This window comes from Manis javanica, chromosome 8 (assembly GCF_040802235.1).
Source record: "Manis javanica isolate MJ-LG chromosome 8, MJ_LKY, whole genome shotgun sequence".
NCBI classification, from domain to species: domain Eukaryota; kingdom Metazoa; phylum Chordata; class Mammalia; order Pholidota; family Manidae; genus Manis; species Manis javanica.
In genome coordinates this window covers 33,912,626-33,933,766 of record NC_133163.1, presented here as the reverse complement: position 1 = coordinate 33,933,766, position 21,141 = coordinate 33,912,626, and the positions used below count along the sequence as shown (strand labels likewise).

Below are 21,141 nucleotides of genomic sequence, written 5' to 3'. Positions count from 1 at the left end.
CCTTGAAGCTTGCTGATTGTCCCATATTGCCTCCTTTATACTTCTCTGCATCTGACAAATCACTGGCACTGTTCCTCTGTTGTCTCGTAAACTGATCAGATTTGATTTCCAAGAAAAGTGTTGCCTAAATATTGTCCAAACATACCTTAGAAATAGGAAAATGCTTCACTATTTAATATTCCAGTCCAGTTTACTCCTAAACTAACTTTGAAACTCACTACCACCCATCCTTTGTGCTTTTTTTAAATATAATTCCACATTCTTCCCTTTATTTAGGAATAGATTTTTTTTCTAAACCATTTATCATCTCTGCTTCAGTTGCCTTTTCACATCTGTATTATGTACTTTTGCTCCTCGTGTATGGGATCTTTCAATAACTTCCTTATACTAAATTTATTTCCTAATTCATTTTCCCTGATTTTTCCAGAGCTTCATGAGGATAATTACTCCTATTAATTTTGTGCTTTTTAGTAAGACCAGAGAACTTTTTGAAACTTAAAAGTATCATCTCTAAAAATAATAAACTTAGTTACCTTATAGTTCTTAGTAGTTAAGATTAAAGTAGCTTTTCACTCTGCTCCATTTTTTCCTATGAGAATATAATTTCTCAGCCACCCCATAATTTATGTAATATCAGTTCTTTAGAGGTCATTTTGATGTATTTATCTTTCACTTCTTTTAGATTAGCTTTTCTTTTGTGTGGTAAATTTTTTAAATTGACATTTTCCCATTATGTTCTAAGTACTTGGCATCAGAAAAGGACTTGGAATACAAAATTACTTGCACTATAAAGCTTGTTCTCTTATTCACTTACATTCAAATGAAAGACAAGATCAAACAAGAAGTGAAGAAGAATTTTGGTGAAATGTGCAAACAATTTCAAGAGTCTAAGGAAAAGTAAAGAGGGGTCTGTACAAGTGCATGCAAATGTTTGTGTGTATAGATTTGAAGTATTCTATATATATAGCCACAACATCGTTGTACCTTAAAGTGTGGAAAACTCTGAGTATCCATATTAATTTTATTTTAGGCTAAAGATGAAAGGGAAAGTAAAAAGCTAGAGAGAGTGAATAATTTAATGAATAAGGAAAAAAGTGTGGACAGGGTTTTTTTTTTCCCTTTAATAATAGAGATAAAATTAGTATGACAAAAAAGGCTGCTCTAGGAAAGTCAAGAAAATTATTTCAGTAGCTTTTTTTATTGTGATTAAAATACACATAACATCAAATTTTCCATTTAGCCATTTTTAAGTGTACAATTCAAGGCATTAATAAATTCACAATTTTTTGCAACCATCACCACTGTCTGTTTCCAGAACTTTTTCATCATCCCAACAAAAAATCTGTACCCATTAAGCAATAATTACTCATTCCACCCTTTTGCATTACCAGGTAGCCTTTATTTTATTTTCTGTCTCTGAATTTCCCTATTCTAGATGCCTCCTATAAGTGGGCTCATACAATTTTTGTCCTTCTATTTTAACTTATTTCACTTAACAAAATGTTTTCAAAGTTCATCTGTGTCATAGCATATATCAGAATCTCATTCCTTTTTAGGACTAATATTCCACTGTACACATATTCCATACATAATTAACACAAAAGACAGAGAAGTCCAACATAGTATTTTAGGAGCAGAATAAATTATAAACTTTTAGAAAGGCTACTGAAGGCCAAATAAGATTTAGAAGATCTTATATTCTAAGAATGAGAGGTAGAATGAAGTTGGAATAACAGATGTTGGATATTTGAAGGACAGTGAGAATTATTCTGAAGAAGGTTGGATTAAAAAAAATATACCAACTTTAGGACAGAATGGTGGCATGTCTTTGAAATGAGATAATACAGACTTTTAAAGAAGAATCATAGACATTTAAAAGACAAGGTCATAAATGAAGGTAATGGGACTGAGAACCAACAATGGGAATAGATATTTATTTCAATTCAGGGGTCCCCAATACTGGATACCTATCCTTCTGCTTATAAAGATTTTTTTTCTAAAAAGATTCCTGGGCCCAACTCCCAAAACTCTGATTCAGCAGGCGGGGGTATGATTTAGGCAATGAGTGTGCACATGTGTGTTGTTTTAATTCACTGGTAAACACAGTCTGAGTTAAATTGAACTCTGTATCATAGTGTCCTAGACCTGATAAGAGTTACAAAAGTTGGAAAGAATTTGTCCTTGTCTTCAAGGAGTTTAAAACTGGAGTTAAATATGCAATAATAATGGATTTAGTAAAGAAGACTTTCAATCCATTAGGTGATAATGTTTTCAATTGTTAACAAACTTTTTTGGTGATTTTACGTGCTGCATCTAGCTTTTCTCAGCTAAAGTTTCCCATCTAAACCATCAAACACACAGAATGATTTGAATAACTGTCTTCTCAATTCTCCCAAGGGTGGTACATATACTGGTACTATTTTATATTCATATGAGAAAAGCTAATTCTTATATCCAATAATTCTCTCAGAACCTATTAAAAAAGGCTTGCTCTATGACATGAGGTCTGTTAGGCATTATGTGCCAAAATTAAGGCTTTACTCTCAAGGTGCTTACATTCCAGGAGAGGGGAAAAGACACTTAACAACAAGATGCATTTCTAATATCATCTACAAAATTTTGTTATTTTCCTCTAATTCTTCAGGGGAACTGTTCAGAGTCAAAGAGACTATACATAAGGAAATCCTTTCACCTCTTCTAAGCATCATTGACTCAGGAATAACAGTATCTTCTATATTAATTTCTCATCACCACTGAATGATCCTGGTAATAGTTTAAATGCCAGTAAGAATCTCTTTAATTTTAAACCTACCTGAATCAGTGTTAGACTAGTGATTTCATTGACAGCTGTTAATAAGGAACATTAACTAAAGCCAAGGTTATTAGTTTAATAATAATAGTGGAAGAGTAGAGAATGGCTAGAGATAGGTAACTAATGTTCAGGAGGTTGTTCTCGTATATAATTAAAAGCACAATGAGGGATTTCCCTTCTTGAGGTACAACCATATACTAATATGGAAAATGTTTGGCAATTTAGTTTATTCTCAGTGTCAACTAAAGCTCACTTAAATTCTTGGTGTCAGAAGTTTCAGCCATATTAGTTTTAATTTTGTATTTGTTTAATTAGTCATTTGAATTAGGAATTTATTTGTCCTCCCTATATTGATGCATACTTTCGAACATGAGAGCAGTTAGCTTCATTCCTATTGCTCACTACTTCATACTGATTCCGTTAAAGGGATCTCTTTAAAGTGCTGCACTTAAGTTTTCATAACCTACTTTTCTTCCCATTTCCTACTGAAATTATTTATTTTAACAGCACAGCTAAGGGAAGATTGAAGTTCTTGTGTCAGGAAAGAAGGACTAAAATAGAAATTACATCCAAATTTAATTTTTCTTATTGCTTTACTTGTATTCATTCTAAAAAATAGTTTTATTGCAAAAATAGAATATGTAGGTACCTTAAAGTGTAAGATCTTGGATAAAAGAAAATATAATAGTAACATTTTATTAAATTTGTTCTATTAATAATAAATATAATTTTACTTTTCTTGTAATTTCTGAGTCCTATTTTTAAGGAAAACTAAATTGAAAAGAGTTGTATAATGTGTTTATTTTTTGTGAAAGTTAACCTTTCAGACAATATTTCTATCGTAATCTTATTTAGCTTCACATCCTTTTTATATTTAATAATAAGAAAATCTTCTAAATTTCTTTGCAGTCAGGAGAGTCTTTGTAGGCAACTACTCCTAACAAACAAGTTGTCCTCTAATTTTTCTTTTTCTTTTTCTTTTTTTCCCTTTCTCTCTTGAAGAACAGTAGAATATACTCAGGATCTTGCTAAGGAAAATGTAGCTTCCTTACATGAACATTTTATAGAAGTAATTTCACTCCTTCGGTTTTGAACATAGACAGTGACATGCAGGCCTAATAACCAGTCTCTTTATTCCCTAATCTCTTTTTCTCCCCTTTGCCTTCTTACCATCAAATGTTTCAGTGTTGCAGGGAGAAAAACTAATACATTACACCTGTGGCACAAGTGGAGCAAGAGATACTTGGATATTTATATAATACCACTCCCAAATGTTTTGTATTTATCTCTGAATGCTTTCTAGATTTCTTAAAATATTTAGTACTTACAAGAAATAGAAATTATTTTCTATTTATATAAGCAGTTTAAAAGTATCTCAGATGTTCAGGAATCAGTATTTCTTTGCTTTGTTCATAGCCATGTTATAATGATATATGTGTATTTACTCTGCAATCAGAGGTAATATAAATATTTAAGCAAATATTCTGAAAGAAAATACATCTTATAAGTTAAATTATTTTCTAATCCCCAACTCAATGCCTTCTGGTCAGAATTGAGATTGATCTTGTGAGGGGTAAAAGTCAAAGCCTTTTTGGATATCCTGGTTCTCATGATGGTTAGTTACTAAAAAATAAACCTTAAGACAATCTGCAGAAAACTCCTGTTTTATTAACAAGAAAATCTGTCTTTAAATTTCCATACTCTGGTAGGCATTAGAATATTAAGATCACAACGTTTTGCATATAATAGGAGTTCAGTAAGTGTATACAGTGGTGACCTTTTTATTGTGACATAGTATTAGAGATGAGATTTTAATGCAATGGCTGTTCATATGACAATATCTGGTCGTTTAAAAGAAAGGAAAGATGAAGATTGTTTATTCTTGCCTTTTACCAGTAGCTTACAAAAAAAAAAAACCTCCTTTTTTTTCTGAATATATTTCTGATTTATATGGCTTTGCCAAGAAAGAATTTGGGGAATACGGAAAAGCAAAGTGAAGAATATAAAAACCACCAATAATCTAGATACATAATTATCATCTATGACTAACTGATTTATTTGCACAATTGGAAACCATCATAGCTTGAGTTTCATAATAGTATCATCTCAATTATTATCATAACCATTAAAATCTATTGTGTACTTACAGTAACCAATGATGATGAGCACTTTATGTAATATTTAATTTTCACAAGAAAACTACACAATAAGTACCACTTTACAGATAAGATTAGATTTAGAAAGATTAATTAATGAAATAACCTAGATCACAGCTAGTAGGAGATAATAGAACTAGAATTTGAATTAGGTAGTTTTGACTGTAGAGCCCTTGCTTTTTAATGCTCTTCTTTTCATATAAATTAAGCTTTTTTTCCATTTAATAAATGTTACAAGAAAAAAATGGGATTTGTCAATTACTAAAGTGTATAAACAAGCTATGAGTAATTTAATTCGCCAGTCATTAATTAATTAATTAAGTTCTTTTTTATTCCCTATCATAAACATTCTCTTTATATAAATTGCATATACATCTCTGGTTATCACTTTAGAAATATTTCCTTTAAATAAAATAACAGAGTCAAAATCGTTAAGTCTCATGATATATACTGCCAAATTACCCTCTAGTCTATATATACAAATTTATATATTCATACTATTAGTTTTTAAGAGTGCCTATCAATTATCACTTTTAATCATACCAATTTGATGGATAAAAACTGTATGCCTTTATTGGCATATTGTAGAACTAATAATGAGATTGAACATTTTTGTATTTTCCAATTTTATTTCTCTTTCATACACTGTTTCTTTATTTTAGCTCAGTAGCCTGTTCTTTAGTTTTCTTTTAGCTCAGTAGCCTATTTTTTTTTTGAGAGAGAGCATCTCTCATATTTATTGATCAAATGGTTGTTAACAACAATAAAATTCTGTATAGGGGAGTCAATGCTCAATGTACAATCATTAATCCACCCCCAGCCTAATTCTCATCAGTCTCCAATCTTCTGAAGCATAACGAACAAGTTCTTACATGGTGAACAAATTCTTACATAGTGAATAAGATTAGCATGCATGGTGGGGTGGGAGAAAGGAGAGGGCTGTAAAGACAGAGAAGAAAAGTAGTGATTCTATGGCATTTTGCTGTGCTGATGGTCAGTAGCCTATTCTTAAAGACTGATTCTAATTACAAAGAGAAGTTTAAGGAATTGCTTGTCAGGAAATAAATTTGGCAGAATCAGATTTATGTTTTAACTATCATTTTGACACTAAATATAAACCAATTCCTTTACTATTTTCTCATTAACATAATAAAACTCAATTATTTCATTACCCTCTTAAAACAGAGGTCAAGCTCAAAACATCCTAGATCAACAGCATGTGGTTAAAGAAATACAAAATGTTACTTTCTAACAAGCTAGTTATGCCTTTTGTGAGTTTTTTACATAGCTGATTCACAATAGTTTAATTTCTATGTACTTAGAGAATGTTCATGTTAAATATTTTATGGATTGAAAATTATTGAATCTTTATTTTAAAATTAGTGGATCGTTCATATATATAAACCTTAGAAATAATTTATAATTAGGACATTGAATACATATAACTAACATTAGCAGTCATTTTAAAAAATACCAAATACACAATCCCATTTACATAATTATTTTGTTTAGCAAACTCATTTTGTTCATAAGAATTCCAAAGGAAACAATATTCTAGCATGCAATTAATGTGAATTACACTTGATTATGGATGTAGACATTTAAAGCATTTTATAAACTTTTCTGACAGAGCTAAACTTTCCCTTCAGTGTTCAAAAGAGCCTATTTTTTTTAGTTGCCCCTAATATGCAAATGATTTCATGACCAAAGTTTTTTGGTAAGTGAATTGTTTTAACACTTGGCTTGTGTTTTTCCACAGAAAAAAATTTATTTATGTAAGTGATTCTCAACCAGGGGCATTTGTGGTCCCCAGGGGACATTTGACAATGCCTGGTGACATTTTTGGTTGTCAAAACTGGAAGGGTGCTACTGACATCGGGTGAGTAGTGGCCAGTGCTACTGCTAAATATCCTCTAAGGCACCAGACAGGCCCTAAAACAAAATGAGGGTTCCAAAATGTTAACAGTGCAGAAATTGAGAAACCATTTACACAATATTTATTGAGTATTCACTAACTGCCAGGCACTGTGCTGGGTACACATGGATAGAATGTTATTATCTCAGCACTTAGGGAAGTTACATTATGGTTGGAAAATGAAAAGAATTGGATAAATAAAATATAACATGATTATCAATATAGTAGTGATATGTATGTGATATTAGGAGCAAGATAAAAGTTCATCTGAAGGACTTAGGGGAATTTTTTAAGTAGTGATTGTGGAACTACTTTTATTCTTTTTCTTATTGTTTACCTTTTACTTAAATATACAAAAAGTGTACAAATATTATAGTTGCAGCTTAATAGGTTTTTCAAAAAATTAATATATCCGTGTAACTAGCATCCAGATCAATAACCCAGAATATTATCAGTATCCCAGATTGTGCCCCATCTTGTACCCTTTTCAGTAGCAGCTAAACTTTTGAGTAACCACTCTTCTGACTTTTAGCATCATAGATTTTTTTATTAAATTTTATATAAATGAAATTATATAGTATGAATCTTATGTCTAGATTCTTTTGCTCAATATTGTTCTCATTACCATACAGTAGTCCATAGTATGAATGTGTCAATATTAATCTACTGTGAATAATTTATTAATTCTGCTGTAAAGGCACAATAACTGAAATTATAAGATCCAATAGATCAGTCTGGCTGCAGAATGGGTTTGAGAGAAAAATGACAAGAGAGAGCATGGAGAGGTAGATGTAGGCCAAATGATGTATGCTCTTTGTATTAGATAAAAGGCATTTGGATTTTTTTCTAGTAGAAAATTAAGATTTTTTTTGAATGATGTTGAACAGCAATGAATTTAAAGACATTTTCATTTTAGAAAAAAACACTTTGACAACAGATGAGACAGTGGGTTGAATGGAAATAAACTTAGCTATACCACCAATCAAGAGGTTATTTAAAATTCAAACAAAAGACACTGAGAACTAAGGTGCAAGTGAGGGTGGAAATGGATAGGTGACTCTCAGGTTAAAATTAATACCGCTTTTTGACTAACTGGGTTTGGAGATTGTAGAGGGTTGTTTCCTAAGCCAACCTTCAAAAGCCTTCAGTATATTACTGAAATATAAAATATGTGCAATGAAGAAAAATAATAGAATTCAATGTTAGTAATAAAATTATATTTTAAAAATATCTAAATTTATCTTTACAGTTCAAACTTGTAGAAAAACCTATATTATAGTTGAAAATGGAAGTCTTTATGAGAATCTGTAGGGAAATTGGTAACAGTCTAGACTAAAGTTATTGGCATTGTCCCCTTGTTTTCATTTTGATTTAAAATTATGGCTTTCTTTTTGTTTCAGAATTTCACTTTTTTTAATTTTCATTAAATTTATACATTTAGTCATGAACAAGGTAGTTTTCAGCTCAAGAAGAAAAAATGAGAGAGAGAAGATGGGTTTGTGTACACACTAAAAACCAGCAGTTGAAAGAGAGAGCAAGGTTTGAGAGTTGAAAGGGGTTAAAATATTGCATTTTTAGGATGAGAAAGAAATTGTCTGAAGTAGAATGAAGAGTTCCCAGTTGTTATCTCTAAGTGGGAAGGTTACTGTTTTAATTTTGTTTTTCCATGCATCCCTAAAGAGAATAAAGACAGTCAGAAAGTTCCCTATAGTTACCAGGCAATAGCATCACTTCAAAGATGTATTGATTGCTATCTGAGACAGTGGTTAAGTTAGACAGTTAATTAGGCTAGTTGTCTCTTTGTGACCTAGAGAATGAATACAATTAACTGTTGATAACAGAGCACTGCCTATCAGTGTTTTTGAAGATGAAAAACTCTAATTTGTAAACCCTTTATTTATAGTTGTAAACCCTATTATTCAACTAGAAAACCCAAAAGAATCAATTGATAAAGTATTAGAATCGAGAATAGTTCAGTATAATGGCTGAATACAAGAGTATTTTATTTTATAAAAATCTGTATACTAATATTACTTAAATTAGAAAAACAACCCATTAGAAAATATAATGGAAAAAAATCTCATTTGCAATAGCAAAAGAAAGGAAACTTCATAATACCCAAGAATAAACTTAAGAAATTTGCCGGGCCAGAATAAAGAAAACTTTATTAAAGGACATAAAATATAGCTTGAATGTTTAGGAAGTCATTCTGTGCTCTTAGATTTAATTATTATTTGTGAAATTGTCAATTTTTAACTTAAATCTATTGGTAAATGTGATATAATTCCCAGTGAATTTTGGGGGTACTATTCCAAGTTGATTTCTAACTGTTATGTTATTTTAATAGAACAAATTAGGCAAACAGATAGTGAACAAGGTATTTTTTTGAGGGCCCTACTCAATCAGATGTAAAAACATAAGGCATAATGATTAAAATATTTGGTATATTACAGAACAATAAACTCAGAGATAAATGCAACCAAATGATATTTTGTTAATATACCTATGTGTAAAATTGGAATTTAACATACTGTAAACATGATATTTCAAAGCACTGGAGGAAAGAAGGAACATTCAATAAATGTGTTGAGAAAATTGGCTATCTATTTTAGTGAAGAAGATTGATCATGCAATACAAAATTAAACTACAGACAATATTTAAACATTAAAAACCTGTAAGTTTATGATTTTAAAATTAAGAGGTTATTTTTATGACCTTTAGGTAAGAGGAACTTCTCTAGGTGAGATAGGAAACCTAGAAAATATAGTAAAAATAGTGATAGAATCCCCTATAAGCATTTAAAGTCTCTTAATAGAAACATTAACTACACAAAAATTGTTACAAATTAGTTAAAATTTAACAAAGTTAAAAATTAGTATTTGTAATAAACTGATGAAGGTTTAATATTTTCAGTATATAAAATTTTCTAATAATTCAGTAGCAAGAACACATCCACTTAAAATAGAATACAAAGTATATATATAGACAGTTTACAAGGGGAAAGAAGCAAGTTGCTTTTAAATACATACTCAGTATAACTTAAACAAATTTTTAAAATGCTCTATTGCTTTGTACAGATCAGTTAAATAACAATTTAAAACTGAGATTGCCTAGATTGTCAAGGATTGGGTTAAAAGACCATTGTTTGGACTATAAATTGGTACTGTCTTTCTGTAGGCAGTCCACAATGTGTCAAAAATTTAAATGATGATGTAAAAGACATCCATTTTATAGGGGACTACAGCAGTTGACAAATAGGTGTATGGTGAAATAATTGTTGATTTGGTATTTTGAAAAACCTTCCCACTGTAGAAAAACTTGACCCAGTAAAAGGACATACCCTGTTAGACATACCCTGTAAAAAGACATATGCTGCCAGTCTTTAGATTCACTCCCCCCAAAAAATTTAAGGTGAAGGTCAGAGCAACATGGAGCAGTAGCCAGAACTGTAGAAAGCCAGGACTTGGGAGAGGAAGGAGATACCCTAAAGGATGCTTACAGTAGTAATTCTGATGAGACACTTAGCCTTGGAAAAGCAGCAAAACATAAATTTCACCCTAGCATTCCCGGAGACCATGAGACCCTTGTGGGAGGCTAAAGTGGAACCAGTCAAAGGTGCTCTCTGGCTACAGATAGAAGCAGAAATGAATTTTCTCCAGGGGAAGCTTTCCCCAGTTTAGGTTAGCCATACTACAACAGATTAAGATGAAATAATGAATGGACTACCAAAACTCACCAAGCACAAGTCGTCAGCAAAACCATTAATCAATAGATGAACGGAAAAAAATGATACCTGGTAGAACTGTCAAATACAAAATACAGGACTGCTAAGAATAAGGTGACCCACTATCATTTATTGTCCATAGTAGGGAATTTTTGTGTAAGACAAGTCCTAGAAAACAGACAAGATGCAAGTACAACAGAAGTATATCAAATTGTCCTTGGCAAGCCAAGATGTATGGTTAACCTGTCTATGATGAAATGTCCAAAAAACAAAGGCACACTCAAAGGTAAAGACGTAACAAGAGACTATCATTTATGAATGAGCAAACTGGGGAGAAAACAGGAGTCTTAGAAATGAGAAATAAAAGTTAAAATTAAAAAAATCTTTGAACAGATGAAAACAACAGATTAGACCAGCAGAAGAGAGAATTAGCACACTGACAGATAAATGTGAGGAAATTACCTCATACTGGAATAATTACAGACAGAGATGATGTAGTGGAAGTATGAGAGAGACATAAGGTTGGGACAATGAAATGAGAAGGTCCAAAATATATTGCATCAAAGAAGAGAATGGAGGAAAGGCAATAATTAAAGAAATGGTAGCAGTAAATTTATGGAACTGATGAAAAACATGAATCCACAGGTCCTGGAGATAGAGTGTATCTCAAGAAGGATAAGTAAAATAAACTGATGCCTGAACAAAGTGAAAAGTTCAGAATCAAAATAAGAGAGAAAGTCTTAAAAGTATCCAGAGAGAAAAGACAAATCATTTATATAGGAATGACATCATATTTTTAAACAATATTGGTATAAAACACACAATAGAATAATGTCTTCAAAGTATTGAAGAAGTTGTATATTATTTTATACAGATTTTCATTTTGTGTAATGTTTCAAAACTGAGTTAGACATCTAAGTATTGCATTAATTTATCTTACTCATGTACTCAATATTATCAATTTTTCTACTGCTACCTCTCCTCTCACTTTGATGTTTGGGAGAGCAATTGTTAAAAATCTTCCATCACATAATAAAGACAGTACATTTTGAATATAAAAATATATTAAAAGTTTTGCTTCTCCCACATAATAATTTTACCTCTCACTTATAATAATTTTACTGTTCCACTTAATTGAAAACTTTTGAAAACTCTTAAGAACAATCCATAGAATGATCTTAATATGCTAGGATTGAAAACTCACTCATTTTTGAGTGTCATGTCATAGTTATCAGTAGTTAAGCCAAAAGCAGTATGCTTTTATCTAAGGATTTATGCTCAAAATATATTATATTAGATTCAAAACGTTATTGTGTCTCATAATGCTCTGAAGTAGCACCTAAGTAATTCTGAGGTTACTTTAAATTACGATAATAAGCCATATCACTTTTCCCTTGTTTTATAATCTTTACTGCTTTTAACACACTGTTTTAGATTTCTATTAATTACTATTTATTTAGTTTCCTTACCTACGTCTCTCCATAACACAAGAAAAACTCATTTAATCTCCATTTTTATAAATAACTTTAAGAGTAGACCTACATTTGCCCTGATTGACTTAAGCCAGCTCTATTATGATATGCTGGAAATCAATATTGTATCATAATTTCATTATTTTTTTCTGATTAGTTCCAAGTTTAAACAACAACTGTTTCTCTTTGATGTCTTCTTGTCATTGCCGCTGACAGTCAGTCACAGGTCAGGAAGATTAAGGAAAATATTCCTTACATAAATCCATCATTTTGGAATATAAAAAACTTTTTAAAAAAATAAATTTTCAAAAGCTGTGGTATCTGATAAATTATTCAGAGGAAATTACAAAGTCTGATGTCTTCTGGGCAATTTGCATTAAGGAAAAAAAGAAAAAAAATCTCTTTTTTTTTTTCCCAGGACATGACAGAATCAAGTGTTGCCACTCTCCACATCCCCACCTATTTCTTTATTTTTTGTCCTTTCCCTAGAGGCAAACTTAGGTATAGAAGAAGTCTGCCCTCTATATTACAGTGTTTAACAATATGACAGTTTCCATCTGTTCCACTTAATGTTCCTGCTTTTGGCACCTTCTGCTCTTAAATGCTTATTTTTTATGTGAAGAGAGAACCTGAGTTAACTCTGTGCATAATTTCTCAGTATAAAGTAATATTGCCTGGTTACCAAATCTTTCAGGTTTGTTTTATAAACCCAAATTGTTTATATCCTTTGTTGGTTGATTCTTGTGAATTTGGTTTGGCTCTTGCATATCTGAGCCACACTCAGGGGTGCAATTTCTAGAGCATATCACTGGGCTATAATGAATATCAAGGTGTCATTGAAAGAAGAAATCTTACAAATGAACAGGTCTCATGAGTATGTATGTATGTTTGTGTGTGTTGGGTGTGTGTGTGTTAGGATGGATGATCATTTCTACTGATTCTGACTAGGTGATGGGATTTTTGTAGTGCCAGTAGATACAACCATCTTCTTCCTCTCTATTCCCACCAGCTGCACAGTAAAGTCAACTATGCAGTTGCCTACAGCCCTAAACTGAAGAATTCAATCCCCATTCCCTGGACATGTGTGCATGTTGCACACACACATACATATTCTCAGTTTATGAAGTATATATATATATATTCTGTTCAATGATGGATGGACCCTATTTTGACACATTCTAAATCTCAATCTTGAAAGCAACATAGGCTCTTTACTTGGATAGTGAACTGCCTTATTTTAGATACCATAATATGGATGTTCTGAGAGTCTGGGATCTAAAGAGGTTCAATTACAGATCCTGATTCTGAGGTACCAGCCCAAAATACTATGATTCCTTGGAAGAAACTCATAATTATAGAGTGAAATAATTCTCTGAGTTTTCAAATTAGCATGTATATAAGAACTGTAATTTAATTTTTTATTTTTTTTTGTTTTCATGGGTTTTTTGCATTCCTGCAGTAACAAAAGATAGCTGTACCTCTTTTTAGAACACTTTTAAAACTTAGGCCTCTGCTTATTTTTAAGTCCGTTGTTAAAAAATGTCTCTTCCAATATAATAAAAGTAAAGATTTTCTTTCACCTAACATATCAATTTTGGTTAATAAATAATTTATTCTTCATTTTATATTTCTTGCAGGTTATAACTCATTAAATTTTTTTATTCATTCTTATATTTATAGAGACTCTTAGAAAGTAGATTTTTCTACTATGAAGTGTAATAATGGTTGATTTAAAATGTTTAGGATAAGATTGTTTTGTTTAGTATGAGCAGCAGAGCTTTAATTTGAGTGGAATGAAACACTGTCTTTTTGTTTTCTGTTCCCCCATTTTATAACATCCTGAGTCTTACTCCCATCCTGACAAGAAAAAAAAGGGTTAGGCTGCTGTTGTTTTTGCAGCGTAATTTTTAGTGAATTGTTACAGAAATCTAAAATTTGATATAAACTTACTTGGCTCACCAGTTTGAACAATTTATTCACCACAAGTAGTTATGGACAGTTGCTTATATTTTTTCATCTTTGATAAGTACATAATTACTTTGCCATTTTCTATAGGACTTAAGTGAAAGCATAAACCCAGGAGGTGCTGCTAGTTATTTTCTTCAAAAGATATTTTCAATCTTCTCAGGTTCTTTTCTTAATCTACTTCAGAGGTTTTACAGTAATGTCTAAGGCTATATTCCTGATAATTGGGGCCCCCAAACTGCTACTTCTTGATAAGTCTTCCTTAAGTTCTCATGATTGTTGCTGGCATGTTGCATTCGTCAAACACCTTCTAGTAATTCATACACATTAAAAAAGACATACTCATAGCTTCTGTTGTACACTGCTCTGATAGATCTTTTCAGTTTTCACAGTTGCTTTAACTATAGTTTATATGGCAACTTCTACAACATAGGTGACTTCAGATTTGTGCTTTAGTATAAATAATACCCAACATTTGTTAAGCATTTCCTATGTGGTAGGGCAGATACTGCACATTTTATATGTTCTGTCGCTTTTAAGAAGGGTACAAAGATCCTTCCTATGTCTGAATAGAGTGTAAGTGCCTTATAAACTGAAAGCACATAATAATAGATTAAAGGATTAAGTTCAAATTGGGATCTATAGGCCTGAGTTCTCATGTAGAGTTTTCTGTTGATTTACTCTGTGGTGGATCAGTCATAGAATTTATTGGTGTGACTATTTCTTCACTTACAAAAAGAGAAGTAATAAAATATCTCTCCTCTTCATTATGTGATACAGGAATATGTTAGCTAAATGGAGAATATCTATAGGTGTTTTGTAAGAAAAACACCATACATTCTGATGTAAACATTACTTCTATTATTGAATTATGTAATAATATTCATATTTAGCTCTCCAATATCATGAATAAGAGAGATGAGAGCTTTTTCAGAGCATTTTAAATTTATGTGATGTATGTTACCATACTAGCATTATAAATATTGTGAAATGCTTTGAATTAACTATGTTTTGTAGTGTTAACACTTTTATAAGGAGAGTAACATATCATACCCCTTTTTACAAATGGAAAACTGAGAGAAATTTCTGAGAGCATAGACCAAAAGCTGATAATCATTTACTATGTGAATAATGAAGGGCTCAGAGGTTACAAATAATGAATAAAAAGCCAGATTAAAAGGGAGAGGCTAATCCCTTTTTAAAATCACCCTTTAAACAAGCAAAACTAGAGAGCAAGTTATTTAATTCAAGCTACAGCATGCCAGAGCCTCTAAATACTTATATGCATACATTTTTCTCTCATCTTTACTAGTGAAATTTCAACTTTAATTATGCTTATCACAAAACCACAGAAATACTGGATTTCTTTATTTTTAGGAAGTACTCTACTCATTTTTCTCTTTCCGAATTGGCCTCTAAATTTAAAACAGGGTGGCATGAGATGACAAAGTGCAGCACCTTTTAATAATTACAGTAAAGGAGCTGTTTTTGTGTTTTTTCTCTCTCAGCAATTCTTCCACTCATTCCATTACCTTTATCTCACCTATTTCTTGTTCCTCTCACTTTGTCACATGTTCTAGTTTTACTGAGAATCTAGTTTGGCAGAAAGAGATCTTCAAAAGTGATAATTACATTGCTTCTAATGAAGATACTTTCTAAAGAGGTCACCAGTGGGAATCATCACTTCTCAGGACAAAAGAGCAAAATTTTAGACTTTCTAAAATAACTTCACAGTGAGCTATTTGCAAGTAGTGCTTATCAGCCTAAAATAGAAGCTTGTTTCATTTATTTTCAATGAAGATGTTTAAGCACAGCTTAAAGTGATATTGTTATATGAACATTAGAAACTTACACTGCATTGAATAAGCCAAGTAATTATGTGGGACCATTAATAAAGTGCAAAGCCAATGTATAGACTTTTTTAGACGGCTATTATGTTTCTCCTTCTATCTTACACTACTGGCCACATAAAAAGACAAAACTGCAGAGTATCCAAAATAGAGACCAGGTTATATATTCAACAGTACACTGAGACAGCAACCTTTCAGTACAGGTTCAAATATGATCATCATTCAAATTTCTTCAGATTTAAGAAATAGGAAGGGTTCCCATATCTACATATCAACTTTTGAGGAGCATGAATGAATAATATTTTTTCAATATAGATTGAAAGACATATGTAACCAATACCCTTGCATGAAGGGAAACTTTCTTATTTTTCATATAATGCCAATAATGAGTAAATGTATATTGCAGATATAAAAATGCTAATAATCGAAAGAAATATCACTGTTCTTTCACCTTTCCCTGGAATGACATAAGGAAGTACTATTTATATAAATAAAATGTAAAGATAAGTATTCTCATGAAAATCTCTTATAAAAAATTATTTGTTCATCTGAATTTCCTGATTTTTTAAATTGAAGTATCGTTGATATACAATCTTATAGTGGTTTCTGATGTACAACACAGTGGTTCAACAGTTACCCATATGATTAAATCCTCACACCCTCTAGTGCATAGAAAGATGTTACAAAGTCATTGACTATATTCTCTATTCTGTCCTACCGTTCCCATGAGCAGCTTAAATTGTGATTGTGAATTATTGCACCCCTTTATCCCCCTCACCTTCCCTCCCCACCCCACAATGCCTCCCCCTTGGTAACCACTAGTCACTTCTCAGTGTCTCTTAGTCTACTGCTGTTTTGTAACTTCTGTTTTGCTTTGTTTTTATATTCCACAAATAAGTGAAATCATATGATACTTGTCTTTCTCTACCTGGCTTATTTCCCTGAGCATAATACCCTCTAGATCCGACCATGTTGTTGCAGATGGCAGGATTTCTTTTCTTTTTATAGCTGAATAATATTCCATTGTGTATATCATCTTCCTTATCCATCATCTACTGATGAACACTTAGCTTGCTTCCAAATCTTGGCTATCACAGATACCATAGCAATGAACATAAGGGTGCACATATCATATCAGTGATTTTGTTTTCTTTGGGTAAATTCCTAGAAGTGGAATTACTGGGTCAACTGGCATTTCCATTTTTAGTTTTTTGAGGAACATCCATACTGCTTTCCACAGCAGTTGCACTAATTCACATTCCTACCAACAGTGTAGGAAGGTTCCCCTTTTCCACATCCTTGCCAGCGTTTGTATTTCTTGCCTTTGCATAGTGGCCATTCTAACTGGTATGAGATGGTATCTCATTATGGTTTTGATTTGCATTTCCCTGATGATTAGTGATGTGGAGAATCTTTTCATGTGCCTATTGGCCATCTGTATTTCTCTTTGGAGGAATATCTGTTCAGGTCATCTGCCCGCTTTTTTAACCAGGTTATTTGTTTTTTGAGTGTTGAGGTATATGAGTTCTTTGTATATTTTGGCTGTTAACCCCTTGTCAGATGAATCAGTTAAGAATATATTCTCCCATATTGTAGGATGCCTTTTTTTTCTGATGATGGTGTCCTTTGCTGTACAGAAACTTTTTAGTTTGATGTAGTCCTGATTATTCATTTTTATTTTGTTTTCCTTACCCAAGGAGATGTGCCCAGGAAAAAATTACTCATACGTATGTTCAAGAGATTTTTGCCTATGTTTTCTTCTAAGAGTTTTATGCTTTCATGACTTACATTCAGATCTTTAATCCATTTCAAGCTAACTTTTGTATATGGAGTTAGACAATAATCCAGTTCCATTCTCTTACATGTAGCTGTCCAGTTTTGCCAACATCAGTTGTTGAAGAGTCTGTCTTTTCCCCATTGTATATCCATGGCACTTTTATTGTATATTAATGTGGGTTTCTATCTAGGATTTCTATTCCGTTCCATTCATCTATGGATCTGCTCTTGTGCCAGTACTGATCTGTTTTGATTACTGTAGCTTTGTAGTAGAGCTTGAAGTCAGGGAGCAGTATCATCCCCCCAGCTTTGTTCCTCCTTCTCAGGATTGCTTTGGCTATTCAGGATCTTTTGTGGTTCCGTATGAATTTTAGAACTATTTGTTCTAGTTCATTGAAGAATGCTGTTGGTATGATGATAGGGATTGCATTGAATCTGTAAATTGCTTTGGGCAGAGTGGCCATTTTGACAATATTAATTATTCCTACCCATGAGCACAGGATAGATTTCTATTTATTTGTGTTTTCTTTAATTTTTCTTGAGTGTCTTGTAGTTTTCAGAGTATAGGTCATTCACCTCCTGGGTTAGGTTTATTTCTAGGTATTTTATTCTTTTTAATGCAATTGTAAATGGAGTTATTTTCCTGATTTCTCTTCCTACTAGTTCATTTTTAGTATATAGGAATGCAATGGATTTCTCTGTATTAATTTTGTATCCTGCAATTTTGCTAAATTAAGGTATTAGTACTAATAGTTTTTTGGTGGAGCCTTTAGGGTTTTCAATGTATACCATGTCATCTGCAAATAATGACAGTTTAACTTCTTCCTTATCAATTTTGATTCCTTGTATCTCTTCATTTTGTCTGATTGCTGTAGCTAGGACCTCCAGTACTATGTTGATTAAAAGTGGTCAGTATGGACATCCTTGTCTTGTTTCTGATCTTTGAGGAAAAGCCTTTAGTTTTTTGCTATTAAGTAACATGTTGGCTGTGGGTTTATCATATATGGCCTTTATTATGTTGAGGTATGTACCCTCTAAACCCATTTTGCTGAGAGTTTTTATGATGAATGGATGTTGAATTTTGTCAAATGCTTTTTCAGCATCTATTGAGATGATCATGTGGTTTTTATTCTTCTTTTTGTTAATATATTATATGACTGTGATTAATTTACAAATATTGAACCATCCTTGCCTTCCTGGAATAACTCCCACTTGGTCATGATGTATGATCTTTTTGATGTATTTTTGAATTTGGTTTGCCAGTATTTTGTTGAGTATTTTTGCATCTGTGTTCATCAGGGGTATTGATCTATTTTTTTCTTTTTTTGTATGTTTGGTGTCATTGTCTCCTTTTGATATTAGAGTGATGCTGGCCTCATAGAATGGGTTTGGAAGTATTCCCTCCTCTTCTACTTTGTGGAATACTTTAAGAAGGTTGAGTGTTAGCTCTTCTTTAAATATTTGGTAGAATTCAGCTCTGAAGCCATCTGCACTTGGGTTTTTGTTTTTTGGGAGGGTTTGAGTTTTTTGATTACCAGTTCAATTTTATTGCTGGTAATTGTTCAGATTTTCTGTGTCTTCCTGGGTCAGTCTTGGAAGGTTGTATTTTCTAGGAATTTGTCCATTTCTTCATGGTTGTCCAATTTATTGAGATATAATTTTTCACAGTACTCACTAATAACTCTTCATACTTCTATAACATCCATTGTGATTATTCCTTCTTTGTTTCTGTTTTTGTTTATGTGTATACTCTCTTTTTTTTCTGATAAGTCTGGCTAGGGGTTTATCTATTTTGTTTATTTTCTTAAAGAACAAGTCCCTGGTCCAATGAATTTTTTCTGTTCTTTATTCTTCTCTATTTTGTTTATTTCTGCTCTGATCTTTATTATGTCCCTCCTTCTACTAACTTAGGGATTCATTTGTTCTTTTTTTTCTATTTTTGTTAATTGTGAGTTTAGGCTGCTTATTTGGGATTGTTCTTGTTTCTTGAGGTAGGCCTGTATTGCTATATACTTCCCTCTTAGAACTGCCTTCACAGCACCCCACAGATTTGGGCTGTTGGATTTTTGTTTTCATTTGTCTCCATGTATCATTTGATTCATTTTAATTTGTTCAGCGATCCATTGATTATTTTGAAACATGTTGTTTAGCCTCCATGTGTAGGCTTTTTTGTTTACTTTGTGTAACTTATTTCTAGTTTCATACCATTTTGGTCTGCTTGATACAATTTCAATCTTTTTGAATTTATTCAATTTGAACAATTGAATATTGAGGCTCTTTTTGTGGCATATTCTGGCTTTTTGTAATCTATTCTGGAGATTGTTCCATGTATACTTGAGAAAAATGTTTATCCTGATGCTTTTGGGTGGAATTTTTGTAGACATTTGTTAAGTCCATCGGATCTAATGTATTGTTCAGTTCCTCAGTTTCTTTATTTATTTTCTGTCTCATTGAATTTCTGGATTTTTATTTAATAATATGAATGTCAAATTAATGCTTAGATAAAGGAGGCAAATAATGTGAAAAATAACACTGTGTAATGAGAAAGTTGTAAAGCTGAGGAGTACTTATTGCTCAAGTTGGTTATTTAACAAGGATTGGGATCCAAGTGTTAACAAATGGTGAGATTTTTCATAGTTAAAGTAACATTTGGAAATCTTTTAGTCACCCATGATGAAAATATATTCTTAGTAGTCCAGTAACCAATTTTCACTCTAACATGGAAGTAAACCCTTTTGTTGAACCAGATAAATTTGTTGACTGGCATGTTAGTAATCTTTAACCTTTAGAATCTTATGTACCATGGTGATACATTAATTCAGTGATACTTATGGGAGTTGAAATGAACTGTGGAAATAGCAGACTCTTAACCTGACATCTCATGACCCCTGCAAAGCATATGTTCATTGAATGGAATGGAAAATGAATTTTCCTGCAGTACATAAATTTTTACTTCTTTGCTTTCTCTCTATAATTATACTGTCTCCTTTGATCTTTCCTCATAATTAGAACTTATTTAAATATTGTATAACTTTAATTGAAAAACAAAATGGAACATCGCCATTTTGAAAAGCTTTCTATTGCTTCTAAGGGTGGAAGAAAATGTAAATTTTAAGAAGGCTAAAATTCCAAGGAATAGAAACACATTATCAATAAGATTGTTATCTCCTAAGTAAAACTGAGATAACTACCTTCATTCTTTGTTTGCAACCTCTCAATCTTTGTAGCTATAGTCTTTAACCATTTAGTCACATATTATGATAACACTGATATGTTATGATTGGTTGAAAGGTGTGCCATCAATATAAAATTAACAGAATCTGCAAATGAATGTTTTTAAATAATTAGAATAAATTCAAAGCTGCCCTTATTCTAATGTGACTCTTTCAGTCCACTCTGTTTCTTAAATGAGTGGGGAAAGGAGTAGGTTTTTATACCTGGTGCTTGGTTATGTATGTAAATTTTATTTA

The 21,141-nt window shown here is 31.9% G+C and overlaps 1 protein-coding gene across 15 annotated transcripts in view; it reads left to right on the top strand.

Moving 5' to 3' along the window:
- GPHN (gephyrin) overlaps positions 1 to 21,141 on the top strand; it is a 710,040-nt gene that overhangs the window by 361,792 nt on the left and 327,107 nt on the right. The window lies entirely within an intron of this gene.